The sequence below is a fragment of the Apis dorsata genome, unplaced genomic scaffold (genome assembly GCF_000469605.1).
Source record: "Apis dorsata unplaced genomic scaffold, Apis dorsata 1.3 scaffold_99, whole genome shotgun sequence".
Classification (NCBI taxonomy): Eukaryota; Metazoa; Arthropoda; class Insecta; order Hymenoptera; family Apidae; genus Apis; species Apis dorsata.
Genome location: NW_006263397.1, coordinates 1,486,892 through 1,503,220, shown reverse-complemented (window position 1 = coordinate 1,503,220; position 16,329 = coordinate 1,486,892). Strand labels below are relative to the sequence as shown.

General features: G+C 36.7%; 1 protein-coding gene across 6 annotated transcripts in view; it reads left to right on the top strand.

Annotated features, from left to right (window-relative positions):
* Positions 1-16,329, top strand: part of LOC102676221 (glutamate receptor ionotropic, kainate 1) — a 153,303-nt gene that overhangs the window by 40,804 nt on the left and 96,170 nt on the right. The window lies entirely within an intron of this gene.

Here is a 16,329-nt window from a genome sequence, read left to right as displayed (position 1 = left end):
AAATATTTATTTCCTCTTCCGCGATCCAACACGTGAAAAAAAAAAAAAAAAGAAAAAGAAAAAGAAAGGAAGAAAGAGCACAAACTAATTCGCAGGTAAACTAATTCCACAGGGAAATGCAATTGAACGTGGGCCCGTTATTAAACGCGTGACGTGAAGTAACGGAACAGTCCGCTTAAGGACAGTGGTTTCCAACTGGTATCCGTTCCATGGCGAATAACCAACCGCGTAATAACTGCTCGTATTACGTATTAATGTCAGGTCCCACGCTTTCCTCGTTTCCAGCCCAGATCTCGCGTGACGCAACCGGTGAAAGTATATAATAAACGAACGAGCATAATCGATTAGTCAGGGCCCGACCGTGTTGTTTCCTCGACGGTTGTTTTCCGCGCGTTTTCTACAAAAGACGAGAGAAAGAGAGAGACGGAAATCAGAGAGCAAGCCAGACGAGTATTACGCGGGGAAAAACGTGCGATGATGATTACAGGAGAGGACATCTTTCCATCGGTCAGACAGCTTCGTTCCCTCTGCTCTGCTCAGTCGTGTAATTACCAGAGATTTCCAACTACCATTGATTCGTCCTGACGTCTCTCTTAATTTGGGATCTTGTGCGCATCCGAGTCTCGCGAAATTCCACGTAACTATTCCTGACGTTGGAAATGGAATTTCGGAAAATTTTCCTGTTTTCCTACTCGCTCCTTGTACCAGAAATTTGTTGGAATGGAGAAGCTCACGTACGAATTGGAAGGTTTATGATTTATTTCTAAATATATATATATATATATTTCTTGAATTTATTTATTTATTTTTTTGAATATTCTTGTTATTCGGTTGCTTTTTACGGATCAGATGTTACGAAGTTAGTATTCTTCAAGTTCTTTTCTTAATTTTAATTAAAACATGAAAAATAATGAGCAGAGATTTAAGATGTTGTGTAAAATGGCTAAATTAAATCTTATTATTTTCTTTCGGCCAAAAATTCACGTTGAATGTTGTAATAAATCGTTAACGAAGCATCGTTGTTATATTTTCGTGACAATAAGGATACTATTATCTTTTTAATCCTTGTAATGGCATTTCTTGTTCTTGTCTAGAGAATATAAAAAAGTTATTTGCCAGGAAGAGAAAGGAGTGTGGAGTGGAATTATCAGTTGATTGTCTGGTGATTTAATTAGAGCCAGAATAAATACTCCAAATTATCCCTTCATTAATATTCGCAAAGTTTTTTTACTCACTTCTAAAAATATGCTACTTCTTCCCCCAATTCAAATTTCTTCTCTCCCTCTTTCTTTCTTAGCTTTCGATTAACATATTTTCCTGTTCGTTAAGAAAATAGCAAGGATTAAAATCATTTGAATTAATTCCGAGCGAAGAACCAGAAGATTTCTCCTTTGAATCGAGGTTGACATTAACAACATCACCTCCCTCTGTCTCTCCATTTACATTCAACCCTCTCGATCTTATCGCAATGTCAACGTTGAAAATCGATTGGAACATTGCGACAAATAATCCAGCCATTGTTTGTTCAATCTCATTCTGTTGACTTCCTTGAGTCAGTCTGCAATTTTGCCTTCGTATTTACCCAGACAATCCGTGAGAGCTTAGATTCGCGAGCAAACGGACGACGATGTTTCTTACCGGTGTGCAATTATTGTTGTCCAAGGCAACTGATGTATTACGACGGCCACCACGTGTTTTCTACCCCCCTGGAACACTCGTATTTCTTGCACAGCTTCCTTGCTAACGTATGTTTTCGTAGGAGGCTCGCCTTTTTCTTCCTTGTGATCCGTTACTCCGGAAAAATTGCTCGTTTCCATCTTCCTCGTCGCCCTGTTACGCAATTTACTTTTTGGCGGAAGCCGCGAGAACAACAATGAAACCACGTATTTTCTATTTCTGCAAAGAAACAGAAAAGAATCAACTTCTTGCGCACCTATTATTCTTACTTAATTCCAAAGAAATAGAGTGTACGATTATTGTTTCCTATTTCGACGAGGTTTTTTGTGATGTCGATTACCGGGAGGATTGTTGTTTGGAAAAATTATAGAAGTTGAGGCGTGTAACGGCAACGATTGCTCGACTCGAGTTGCGATACATTTCGATCGCGAATCGTAGAAATGCGCCTTCTTTAATTTAATTCAAACTATTTAAAATATATATTTGTCCGTCTAATTTTCTGATAACGATAAGATTTTCGAATTTATACCATTGTTCTAAATCTTGCGATACAATTTATATGTATTTTTTGATTCTAAAAATTCCAAAAATTAAAATTCTCCATTTCCAAAAATTAATCAATCAACGGATTAACAGAGTGTAACAATATTCGGATAATCAAAATGGTTGATTCCAGAAAGACGAGAAAATCAACCAAACATTATTGTAATCACTGACCATGTCGTGTCATTGTTTATGAAAATATCGATAAAATAATGATTTAAATAAACGAAAAATCGCGGCACATATATCTCTATTCCACGATTAATGTCGAGAATCAGTAGGTTGCAGCTAGCTGACGTTTGCAAAGATGGAACGAGCCCATCCTGGTCCAATTTCAATCTTTTATTTCAATTTTTCCCTCTCTTATTCCTTCTCGAATATTTAATTTTTTTCTTTTTTCATATTCATACAATTCACGATATATCCTTAATATCTCCTTTCCCTCAAATATTGAAATTATCTCGAATGCGAAGAAAGAAAGGAAAAAAAAAAAATACGACAATAATAGGAATGTCTCTTTCTATTTGAAGAATTGCGAAAATTTAAGCGATAATTTTAATTCTTTTCACGTACATATTGATTATTTTCTACTTGTGCTTGGGTATTCGATAAATCTGATCACCAATCTCGCTCTATATCGATTAAATTCTTTCGAATTATCGCGAGTGCAGGCGGTGTTAATTCCGAACCAACTTCCGAAAACTGTTCTCGTTAAACTCGAGAATAAACACGTATTATCTTCCTCGCGCGTCTTCCTTCGTTCAAGTTGAAATTGAAACTGGGGAAACTTAAATTTAACTGCCCGGAAAATAAGGTAACCCGCATTCTGGCTCCGTTAGAATTCCCCGGAATTACGTGTCCGTTGATCAACGCCGCCGGTTTACCAATTTTGCCAGTAGTTCCTTCGGCCTGACCTCGTAACAAGCATTAGGAGCGTGTTTCTGTCGTTTTAAATAATAAATAGGGGGAGAGCTGGTCATAGGGAAGATGTTCCAACAGCCATGGTCGCCATTTATCCGCCACTTTGCGGCGAGTGAACACCTGTGGCAGCGGAGGTACATCATTGAGAATCCTCCGGATTTTATCCGTTTTCTGGGGCGCAGAATTTTGAGGTCCAGAGAATTTTTCAACTATTACAATTCATGATCCTCGAAGAGAATTTTATGGAAAGCGGATATGTGGGATTGGCGATGAGTTAAAGTGGAATCACGTTAAATAAAAAGTCAACAAGTGCTATGAGAATTGGGAAAGATTTGAAGCGAATGATAAAACTGGGATATTTCCATAAGTGTATATTATATGAAAATATTATTTCATTATTTCACTCTTTTCTAGAAAATATACGTGAATTGTTCTATCTCCGTTGAAAATTCTTATTTTTGAATAAAAATCCGTGTTGACAAATCAAAGAAGATCGATAAAAACGAATGAAAGATTCAACTATGCGAATATAAATCTAAAGATTTATCGTGTCAGATGCGATACGTAAAGTGTAGATTCATAATTCTAAATGGCACACTCATTATCATATAAATAGCGAGAAAAAAGTGGACGTAAAACTGCTGCTCGAGGATCGCCCGCAGAATTTAAGACAAGTCGTAAAAATTGACCTTGGCTTTATTCGAGGAGGAAGCACCTCTCTCCCGAGGCAGATCTTTAATTTACTACCTTCTTACGACCCTGGATTTACCTCTGCTCAATCTCCCTCATCTCTACCATGATAAATTCTATCATCAGATATCATCATTCTATTAAAGATCGGTTCAAGATTACGTCTCTGAAACGATCCTCTCACGCTTCTTTCATCACTCGACAACTAATAATTTACCATCCATTCATTCCATACCATTTAATCAACGAAATCAAGCTTCCATCGTTCGATTTTCACTTTCAAATAGTTCGAAAACCAACAGAGAGAAATTGTAGAATGCAACGCAATTTCAGTGTGAAATCAAGTTTCTCCTGAAAATTGAAAGGTCGACTCGTTTTACTTGTCACGAGGGAGTGGCGGTATATAAAGAGTGAATAGGTGTATCAAATATCTTTTATACCTCAACAAAATCGCGTTGATCCTTAACGAAGATGGTGTGAAAGATGTACGTGAATTCGAAACGCCATATAATCGGACCAATTATCACGGACTTATATGGATTATCACGGACTTGACGAATCAGGCTAATTTTTAAAATTATTCTAAGGCATGTCGATTTATTTATCACAATCGAAAGATACTAGCCTTTGATAAATGAATCATCGATCTAAGGGGAAGTGATACAATAGACGTCTGTCGATTGGATGCGGGTGGATTTGAAGCGAAGACTATGAAAAATGCTATGTCATCGTAATAAATCGACTTTTCTCGGAGATCTTTAAAGATCTTTTGGAAAAATTCATGGACTTTTCTCTTCCGTGAATGTAAAATCACATTTTTGTATCAAGTACTGAACATTGTTAATAAATAAATTTCCTCGATATATCATGAATAAAATTGTTTAAAGTTTCATAAGACATGTAACATCTCCATTAATCGTAGATCTTCATCTCAGATCTTCAGATTTCTAAATGGTCGAACTCTCTGTTGGCCCAGAAAATTTAAACATAGTCAAACGGGAAACTGTTCAACACGTAAATGGACAGATTTGGACAGATTTTGTTATTCTGGGCGTTATTTTATCGAGAAGTTGGCCGAAGATTGCCTTCTTTCGAGATACGGAGGCGGATTCAATTGAACGAATGCCACGTAGAAACGTAGACGGCAGTTTCTGCCTGATTCACAAATTTCATTAGATTCAGCGAAATCGATAAGGTGATATCCCGCGGGATATCAAGAATGGTATTGCGAATGGTCGTGTCACGAACCGTGTTATGAAGTTCTCGAGTACTTTGCGCTTTCTGGTTAGAATATCAAACAAACTCTCTTATATCATCTCTCTCAAATGGAAACCCTTTCAAGTTACGAAATTAGACTGCTCGATTTTATACTCCAAAAATTTGAATCGTGGATAATGAATCTGCTAACTTCGACGCGAGATTTATTTTTTATCCCAAAATTTAATAACACATATACATTTCACTGGAAAAACTGGATTGAAAGTTTCAGCGAAAAAATGGACGGCACGATACATCACAAATTTTATTTTTCCTCTCCAAAAAAAAAAATATACTGTTATGTTACATAACACAAATAAAAATTGGAACAAAAGCAAAACGATCTTCACTTCTAACAACTCATATAATAACCGAACAACAAATAAGAATTTATTAAAACAAATGTTTTCAATCACTAGAGCAAGAACCGATCTCGAAATTAATCGCACGACACAGCGGAAAAATGAGAGATTAAGAAAATAAATTAATCTATTCCCAACATTCCTCTTGTAATTCTATCCACTTTCGAATAGGTCGTTGCTTACGCAAGACAAGGAAACAGGCGCTGCACATCAAGCAGCCCTTTGTGTCGCCGCGACATCGTGCACAAAGATGCACGTGAAGGGAAGAAAGAAGAAGAAAAAGAAGAAGAAGGAGAAGAAAAAAAGAAAGGCGGCGGAGGAGGAGGAGGAGGAGGAGAAGAAAACGGGGGCGGGTGCACATTACGATGATGAAAGGGATTCACGCGAGCTCGGTCGAAACTCGGGATCTTTTCACACGCCGCTATTGGGAGCCGAGTGAAGAGATGGGCGCGGATTAAACTTACTTCAGCGGTGTGCTTAATATCCGCCCTGTATTCTTGTCCCTTTCTCGCCTGCATTGTCATCCTCTGACGAGGATACAGGCTAACGCGAGTAAAAAGAAATTTCTGATTCTTTTTTAGGCGGATCGAATAAGAGATATAGGGGAGAATGGAAAGGGTGTATCGTGATTGTTCGACAATAATCAAATCGTTTGATTTTTACCTCGTGAGCCACGACTTTGTGAACACAATTTCGAAATCAAAGATTAGAACTACAAAGAATCAAAAACGATTATTTATTGCGATACTTGGGCCAATTTGACGATTGTTTGGAATTTTTAGAAAACGAAATTTGAAATTATTATTGAATGACTTTTCATGTATTGAATATTAAAAAGAAAATAAAAAATATTGGAGATTTCATTGTTTCTATTTTAAAAATTATAAATTGAACTAAATCTAACATATTCCAATTTCCATATTTAAAAAACGTTGAGTATATAAAAAATAGAAACATTCAAAGGCTAAGAAACTTTCTTAAAAATCCTCAAGTGTATCAAAGTGTAGATTTCGTATGTACGTGAGATATGTAATTCTAGGAATCCGTTCATCGTTCACACGTGATGATACTAGTAGCGAGGGAGAAAGAAAATAGACTCGAAAGCACGAAAAGAATTCCCAGAACGTGGAGAGGAATCGTATTAAAAAAAGGGAAAAAATCGATCGAACATTAAACCGATTTACTCTATTTAAAATTCTTCTTCTTTCCTGTTCGACAAATTCAAAATATAAATTTAAAATACGAATTTTACCTATCGAGGAATTTCCCAAAACTAGACAAACCAGAGAGACAAGCAAGGAACGAATTTTCTTACTTGGATGCCTCTTCGAGCAGCAGTAAACTAATTTCCAGCTTCTCGTGCAATTCGCCTGCGACCTCATCCTGACAATTCGTTGTTCCTGATTAAATCCAGACGATGCTTCCAGCAAATCGATGAACCACGGACGAATAAAAGATCGAATGGAGAATCTCGAGTTTCTTATGGCTTTCTTCTTCGCCTGTTTCTCGCGAATCCGATTTAACGAGTTTATCAGGAATGCTTTGGAATAAACGTCTCGAAAGAATCTTTGAAAATACGAAGATAGAATTCCATCTCGTTAATTCTGAAATTCTTGTTGAAACACTTGTTATGCCGTGATTAATTTCGTCTATAATCACGTCAAATCCGCTTCCAATTATTCGTTGACGCTTAAATAATTCTGTCAGGCTAAATTATTTATTCGTCGTCCACGAGATAGCACTATTTTGGTTTCCTAACGGAATTAATTACAAGTAAATTAAATATCCACTAGGTTGTAAGCGTTTCAGATTAATAACTCGTACCCTTTGAGTAACCTGTTCGATCACAAGCAGAATCGAGCTCTCTAATTCCACGGCTCTAACTCCCTTAGATAGTTGCTAACTTGCTTTTATCGTTCTGTTAGCAATACAAATTTGCTTAAATATTAACTTGCTCCAAGTTCTGTGTCCATTATATATTCTCCTTCAGCAGGAGATTTGTCTTTTAACGTAGGAATTAAAAAAATCAAATCTACGAATTCCTTTCGTCCAAAATTATTCTCACATCACGAAAGGCATCTCTCTAAAAAATTAAGTAAAATCAATGAAAATAATTTCTAAATGTTCTCGATCAAATTCAAATCTAACAAAATGATCACTCGTCCATGAAATTCGATCCTCCATTCGAAGATTGAACTCGATTACTATTATTGTTTGATAAGCGATCCCTCAAACGCTCGTCAAATATCTTGCCAGACACATCCGTGATCACCTTATCGAATAGAGTTGAGCGGCTGGGAAATCATTGATCAACGTCACTGGCAGAAATCCGGTTTCGCGACGGTTCATCGAGCCGATGACTGTTCCACGCGACGACACCATCGCGTTAAAAACTTCTAAACACTAGCTCGTTCCACCGGATTGGCAATAAATGGAACGGTATGTGGCCACGATTGACTCGGGTGAAAGAAGAGCTTCCGGACCGTGAAAGATCGAGGACCCGCTGTCGATGATGTAATGGACCGTTTCTTTCTTTTTTCTCTGTGTCGTTTTCTTTTTTTTTTTCGCAAGACGATTTCACTTTATCGAGCTGTTTCGCCTTTATCCGTGATTTTCCCTTCCCCAATATTTCTGCCTTTCCACCGATTCGCGCGTTAGAAATGGTATCGATAGGTGAAACGTACTATCGTCTATCGATTCGATGAATTATTCTCTTGAGCGGCGTCAGATACACGAGGGAAGGTTTAGGGTGTAATAAAGGTTGAAGAAAGAGGAGATAGAAGGATTCGTAGCGTATCTTTGATCGGTCCGTTGTAACGTGACACATCAGTGATTGCGGCCATTTAGAAGCTCTTAGTCTTCTGACAAGAGAAACGAGGAGAAAAGGAGTTGAAATGGAGTCTTTGGGAAATAGTTGTACAAATTTGGTAATAGTATACTCACCAACTGTTTGAAATTACTACTAATGTGTTACATAGAACTCTTAAATTTGGATTGTCATATTGTTAAATTGAAAATTTATTAAAGAAAACAAAATTATTATTATCGATTTTTAGCATTGTAATTTTGAATTAATATCAAGATTAATTTTGAAAATTGAATGCGACTGGAAGAGTTAGAAAAGTTATATCTTTAAAACAGAAGAAACAATAAACTTTACAAAGAAATATCCTCCTTAAAATATTTTTTAATGCGAATATATCTACAAAGCGATGGATTATAATAAAAAAGGAATAATAATAAAATCAAGGAATGAAAAGGAAATCAGATTTTTTGCATTACAATGCAAAACTGCTCTAATTTCTATTTACCTCATTCCAACGAAACGAATACGAGATTGACGTAAGAGGAACACACACACGCACACACGGAGAAAAATTTGCGAGACGATCATCATAGCATATATTTTCCTATCTTTGACCGTAATTCGTACAAGCCGGAAGCTACCGTCCTATTTTTCATCCCTAGCAAAGGGAGGTGAAACACGAGTGGCTTGCGTATATCTCGAACTGGCGCTCGAGCTATCGCGGGTCGACGATCTTTCAGTCTGGTCCAGAGCCACAGGACGGGTTCACGTTCACGCAGGAACTACTATCGTAAGTCATTTTGCAAGCGATAACCGCCATGTTGCGAGGATCGTGCGGAGCTGCTTGGTATGGAGCCAGTTCTCCGCAAAATTCGAAGATATAAAAGTGCTACGTGGAAGATTTGAGATGGAACTGCATGAGTGGAAAGTGAGGATCGACGAAATATAATATGTGGATGAAAATGTTTGTTCGAATATTTCCTCGACGAAATTATGATATTTATCGGTATTGTATTTCTATTAATTCATCATAAATCTAAAAATATCGAGAAAATCTATTTTCGTCCATTCTAAATTAAATTTTATTTATACGTTTTAAAATATTATTCATCTCACCATTTTTTTTTTTCTTCAAAATTGATGAATGTAAAACTGTCTATGAATGAATATACAATTTCTATCACTTTTATAATAAACGCTTCGTTTATCTATTTATTTTCTCTGTTTCGTATATATGAAGAAATGCTCTGTCGTTCTCGATTATTTTTAAAGGACAAGAATTCGTGGTGCAGAATTTAGCTTAGAGAATATCAAATAAACGATGATGATCATGTCAGATACTGGATAGTACAGATGGAATTACGAGTTAAGAGGAAACGTATTCCGTGCACGAGTTCTCAAAGCAACCACTGGCTAGGAAATCTAGCTTGAGAACTTCTGGCCAAGAAACTTGTACGGTATTCAAAGCATTTAACAGTTCAACTTGTCAAAGCACAAAGATGAATTCAATATTTGCAATTGAGTCAAGCATTGAGGAAAAGTAAAGTTACCTTTTGATTGAAATCGTTCTCACTCGCGAGGCACTTAGGAAAATTCGTGAAATGACAGAGAAAATTATTTACGTCGAATAAATGAGGATAATTAATCGACAAGATGAAGAACGAACTTGTCTGGAAGACAATAAGAAAGAAAATTGAGATGATAGAAGGAGGAGTGTAGAACGAAAAAGAAAAAGGAAAAAAATAGAAGAGAAAAAAGACACGAGGAGAAGATTGCGAGGAAAAGAAGTTTCCTCGACGAGGAATTGACGCAGTTGAGGGAAAAGTTGTAAAATAACGTGGAGGGCAAGGTGGGTGCTAAGATAACACGTACACGGGTCTAGACGAGGCTGTTCGAGGTATTTGTCTCACTTTCGAAGACGCTTGCCTTTGGATACGAGTAGACAAAGAACAGAATCGCATCTTCACCTGGGAAGCGTTAAAAAGAGTAAATAGCGACAAGTTGCACGGGAAAGTAATTTGTTTCACTTCTTAGTGCCGCTATTTGCCGTAAATGATCGCACTTTTGTAATATAAATAGGAATAAGGAAATGAGATTAGTACGAAGTACGTGATAGCTCAGTGCATAAGGACACTTGACTGTAATTTAGTGATCCTGGGTTCGATTCTGAAAAATTAACAATAAATTTTCATAAGAAAATTTCATTTTTGAATTACATATCAATTGATAAAAAATACAATACTCGTTATAATAAACTAAATTAAAAAAATTAAAAACGGATTTATTTATAAATTCGATATTCAATAAATTCAATGGATACGTAAATATTTAAAATGTGAATTTTTTAAGTATTCAAAATTTAATTTAAAAAAAAAACAAAATATTCCTTCGAATATTTCAAAAAAATTACATAAATATTAAAAAAAGATTTTCAAAAAAAAAATTCAAACATAATTATTCGAATTAATAATTAAGATAAATTCATATTAATGGAAATTCGAAAATTCCAAATACCAAGATCGATTACAACACAAGACACGTCGACGATCACTATTCCAGCTAATTTCCAATAAATCTACGTGTCAATAGGGTTCAGTTCACGATTATTCATCACCAGCAACTAGCACAATTACAATTGTCGCAAGCGTAACTGCATCAATCAGCGTCACCAATGAACCGAGTGCGCGCTAACTACGTAATTATACACGTTCAGCAAGGACTAGAGAGAGAGGAATGTGCTTACTTAGTAGACGCAGAGACAGCAACAGCAGAGCAGCTATTGTGTCTGCTTGCTGTATTAGCTGTTGTTTAGTGACCGAGGTTAGTTCATTATTGTGCTCCAGGGACAACGGAACAACGGAGGATGTCGAGGAGAGAGACTCTCGACATATTCTCTAAGCTTTAACCAGTAGATATAGCAAGGAGAAAATGCAAATCATGCGACTAATTGGTTGGACAACCGAAGTAGGCGAGTGACGAGCAACCCTCCCAAGGCTCTCTTATTGCTTATTTGGGACACACGTGGTGAATTTATCCTGCGCTAAAATTTATACCGTTTCATTAATTAAATTGCAAGGCTCGCCGATTGTATAATCTTCGCGAAATATAGGTGAGATCTTGTCGGTTACCTGTTAAAAACTTTCGATTCCAATAATAACACAGTGTTCCTGAAGCTTGTGCCCTCGTGTATATACACCAATCTCGAGATAAGCAAAGTTCGAACCAAAGTTATTCCACGAGCGCGAATACAGTGTTCTAGGTTTAGGAAGCTTAAAGTATAACGCGAGCATGGATAAGGAATAATCTCTGAGAAAGAAGATATGATATATTTCTTGAAATTAATTACGATGGACGGTTGGAAGAAAATTCCTGCTTGTTAACAAGATTAATCGCATTAATTGAGCTTGACGAAGGAACGTCGTTCTGGGAACAGAAAAAAAAAAAAGAAATTTCAACTTATCCTCCTCTTTTTCTCTTCGGCTCAAGTTTCACCATGGGGAAATTCCGAAAAAAATCCGAGGAGAACGGACATGTTGCCGAGATATCAAATGAGACTCGCTAACTGGAATCAAGACAAGTACTCGAGTCACGTCGAGGGAAATTTCTTTTAACTAATAGCGTGTGTACTCTTGGTAAATTGTCTTGTTCGAATCTTGAATCGTAGCCACGACCCGGTTTCCAGCTTTTCAAGAAATTGAAAGATGTCCGCAGTAACTCGCCTCTTGAACAAGTCGTAAACTCCTGGCCTTTTACACCGTAGTTAACGAGAAACTTGGCGGCAGTCAAAGTCCTTGTACAACTTCTTGTTACTCTCGAGCAAATTTCACGCGTAATTAAATCTTTTTAAACATGGACGATTTCTTCTCTCATATTCGAATTTTCATAGAATCTTTAGAATCTTCCAGACAGACAGATTTTGGCACGATTTGACGAAAAATTTTCTGTCCCTCGATGAAAAACGCGACGATATCGAGAATTCTACTGGAATAACTGAACGCCGAATAATCATCGAGCAAAACAGAGTGGATGTAAAATTCATGATGCATACTTTGAAAGATTGAGGGCGAGCTTTTTGCACTACGAGATTCATCGTTCTCAGGAGAAATCCCTTTACTTGGAGGAAGCAGGTGCAATCTTCGAAAATTATGTAAGACTAAAAATTAATGCCGCTTCCACCGTGTTTATCGACAATAAATTAATAATTATCGCGTAGCAGCGGAAATGAGTTTCGGTTCTAAACGTCTCTTGATAAATTAATGGAGTTGTTACATACATCTTACTTTCGTATGAACTTATATTTTGTTCACGAACAAATTATTCTGAAATCAAACGTCTCTAGAGATCGTGTTCCCTCGAATACAATATGATTTGAAATAACTTCGATGTCGAAATTGAAATCGAGCTTAAGTTCGATATCTTCCATTTTATCGTTCAATGCATAAGTCATCGCAAGATCACTTCAAAGCCAAGAAACAAGTTTTTCGATTCTAATTGTGGAAAGTTCTCTTTCTAAGTAACGACATGGATGCGAAACGTGTCTTTACAGAATTATACACGAGAAACAGGAAATGATAAATAAAAAAGTAAATAATTTAAATAGGCTTCAATTTCAGCTGAAACAAAGAAAACTCTTCTCCCTGTTAAAATGATATCAAGTTTCTCGACATCTCACGTTCCATAGGAAGAAATTCGTTCATTAGAATATTCTCACAGTGAATTCCGCTCGATGTTTCAAATAGTTGAAGTATCAAATAGGAAACCGATGTTTAAATAACTGATGCCGCTTAAATCGTATGTCAGATGTCACGCTCTCATGCATTTTATGTATCGAAACGTCGACACCTCGAAGATCAAGAGGCAACTTTGCGCATCGAACTCTCCATAACGCGGGCTCTTTGCTTCGTCGTTCGTGCACGCCTCGTTGTATGCATTATTCATCGATGGATCATGACTAATACCGGAGACGTGCTACTTTTATCGAGGTCCCGATTCGCGGCTCAAATCGGCTCGCCGATTTTCGAACGGTCAACCTTCGCCTTCAGAGATGGCTCGCATTTCGACTAAGCCATATTGGCGCTGCTTAAACTGTTTGAGGTGCAGGATGACAAGAAATGGAAGATAATATTTTTACAGGCAACATTTTTATCGAAATTCTCGTACGATTTGAGGGAAATTTATCTTCTTTTGACGATAAATGCTCTTCTGTCAGGATTATTGAAAAGAGTAATCGAGAATCGAGATCGAATGAAGCACGAAGTTGAAGCATCTTCGATTTATTTCGTCAACAGACAGAGTTGAATGTTTTAAACAAATTTCCTGGATAATTTGCTTATACTTGATGGTAAAAAAAAGAAGATCAAATTTACTTTTCGAAGAGAGTTAATATTAACACTGCTTCTATATAGTGAAGAGATGTCCTCTTTTAAAATAAATTTTTGTATTCGATTTATCTTGATAATAAATTGATCTTCTTGGTAAATTGAAAAACGCTATTCATTCTTTCTTACATTAATTCACTTTTCTTCCCCATCTTGCATCGACGTCGAAATAAAAATTTCCAATAAGCTTCGACATAGCCGATGTGCTCGAGGAATAACTTGACACGATTTTTCATCGCAGACGTAATACGTTCCGCCAGATTGTCGGTAGGATAATCCATGCGGATTCAATTTGGAAAATTTCCACGTATCTTAGCTTGAAATTTGTTTGCGCTGACAGTTCGTTCGCGAGAAACGAGCCAGCTGGTTTAAACTCCATTCTCGGTTTCCGGAAGTCGATCTCTGCTTCACGGAAATACCTTGCCTCGCTGGGAACCGGAACGCAACCGGCTTATCGCCCTTGATGAACGAACCAAATTACATTCAACCAACGTGCTGTGTTCTTTCGTTCAAAAAGCAACCTCTTGATTAAATCATTTAACCTGTTTTCTATTCTGTGAAACTCTGTTAAATGGTTTCTTACGAGTTTTTTTTAAATAACGTTGAAAAACTTTCTTTTCTTTTTTTTGCAAGATTCTTTAAAAAATTGACCAGCAAATTTGACAGTAAATATTGTTATTGGTATTATTGGGTTATTGGTCAAATTCTATTGATTAATTAATTATCTTATTAATTATTATCTTAATTATCTTATTTATCTTATTATCTTATTATCTTAATTATCTTATTAATTATCTTGGATCGTTACAAAAAATATGTGTATTAAAGGAAAGAATCAAGATCAAGTTTGTAAAAATTGTAATTCTTATTCGAAACGTAGAAGAAAATAAGTAAAATCGAACTCCTCTTCATATATTAGACTTATTTTCTTAATCATCCATTACAATTTCTTGACTTTTGTATTATTCCATTTGAGTCTCTTTCTCTTTCTCTCTAATATAATTAATTCAAACTTAATTTAATCGCATGTAATTCAAATGAGCGATCGATAATCAAAAAATCAATCGAATATTAATAATAATTAATCATCAATCATAGAAAGGAATATTTCTTCAGTGTAACCGCGAAATTATACAAGAAACACCATGAATCGATGTTCCGTTTATCTCCACAGTGAAACGATTACTCCAATTAGCGGTCGAAGCGCAGCGCATTTCAGACATTTTGGATCGTGCAAAAAGTGATCAATAATCTTCTGAATTCGCCTTCTGAACGAATGTTAATTATTAAATAACGTCGTAATTCATCAGCGTGATATACCATAACGCGAGCAATTGTTCCTGAAACAATAATAATAATTAGAACGTGCATAATCCTATCTTCGCATCACAAAGGGGAAAAAAACACTGAATTGATAACGTGGAGTGAAATAAGCCCGCCTTGCGTTTCCGCAAAAGAGAAAAATGAAGTTTCCACAAAAGCACGTACCAATATTGTCGGACAAACTGAGCGATATCCTCAGGATGAGACAGATAAATAACACGACATCAAAAACGTCTCTCTAGGAAAACGTTAAGTGATTATGAAAGACCAAGGGGACTTGGATAAACGACCTCGACTCCCTGGAAAGATAAACGACCATCGTCCACGGCAAAAAGCTGATTCATGGAAGAGACTCGGGAAGAGAAAGGGAGAGAACGGAACGAGAATCGGTTACGGGCTCGTAATCGAATGATTTCCGGGCTGGCGCGTGACTTCGTCCATCGCTCGTATTCAATTCGATATCCATCAATATCTCGCTGGCTCGAGGGTATTTTGTATCGCTGACAAGATGAGCGAAGCCGCAAACTTGCAAACCGCACTCTCTCGAAGCGGAGAAGATAACGATAGACAGTTACTTGAATTACATGTACTTCCAACTCGACTCAGGTTGCACACACGTCGATCTGCGTCCTTATCTGTACACACTTGTTATTTTTCAAAGGAAACCTCGCTAGCAAGAAAGCTCACTCGTGTTCGATACAATAGAATTCCTCTTACGGTGGACTCTTCCCTTTCGTGCTTTCGTTTCCTGGCTCAGAAATTGTTGTGACGAGATCTTTGAGAGAAATTTGAGAAGAAGTAAAGAGAGGATTATGTATTCTCCGTGATTATATTACGCATTCCATATAGTAATCTTCATTAGGGGCGATTTACAAAGTGGTGTTCGTAAATGGTCGACGAGAGAACCCTTTGAGTCGTTCTTATTCCACTCTCGTTGGATAAAATAAATGAGATTTGTATATTGGACGAGTTTTAATTGCTTCTGTTAACGCAATCTCGTATCAAATTCCAATCTCGAACTCTTTTATACAGCGTAGGGCATCGATTCGAATATTCTCTGAATTTCAATTTCAAGTCTCCCTCTGTTAGATCGCAGACTATTTTCATTATTCCAAGACACAGATCTTGTGGATGGCATTAATGAATCCATCGAAACAACGAGTTTTCGCTCGTTTCTCATTTTTCAACGTCACGGAATCATAAACCTCTTAAAAACCACTGGTCGACGAAAATTCTTCCCGTAAACAGAATTTCGAACAAGCAAAATTTCCATCAACTTCGAGAACCATTATACAGGAGTAAACAAAATTATTCCTCAAATTCCGTGATGTTTTTCTCCGGCATTTTATTATGCATCTCCTCTTCGCTGTAT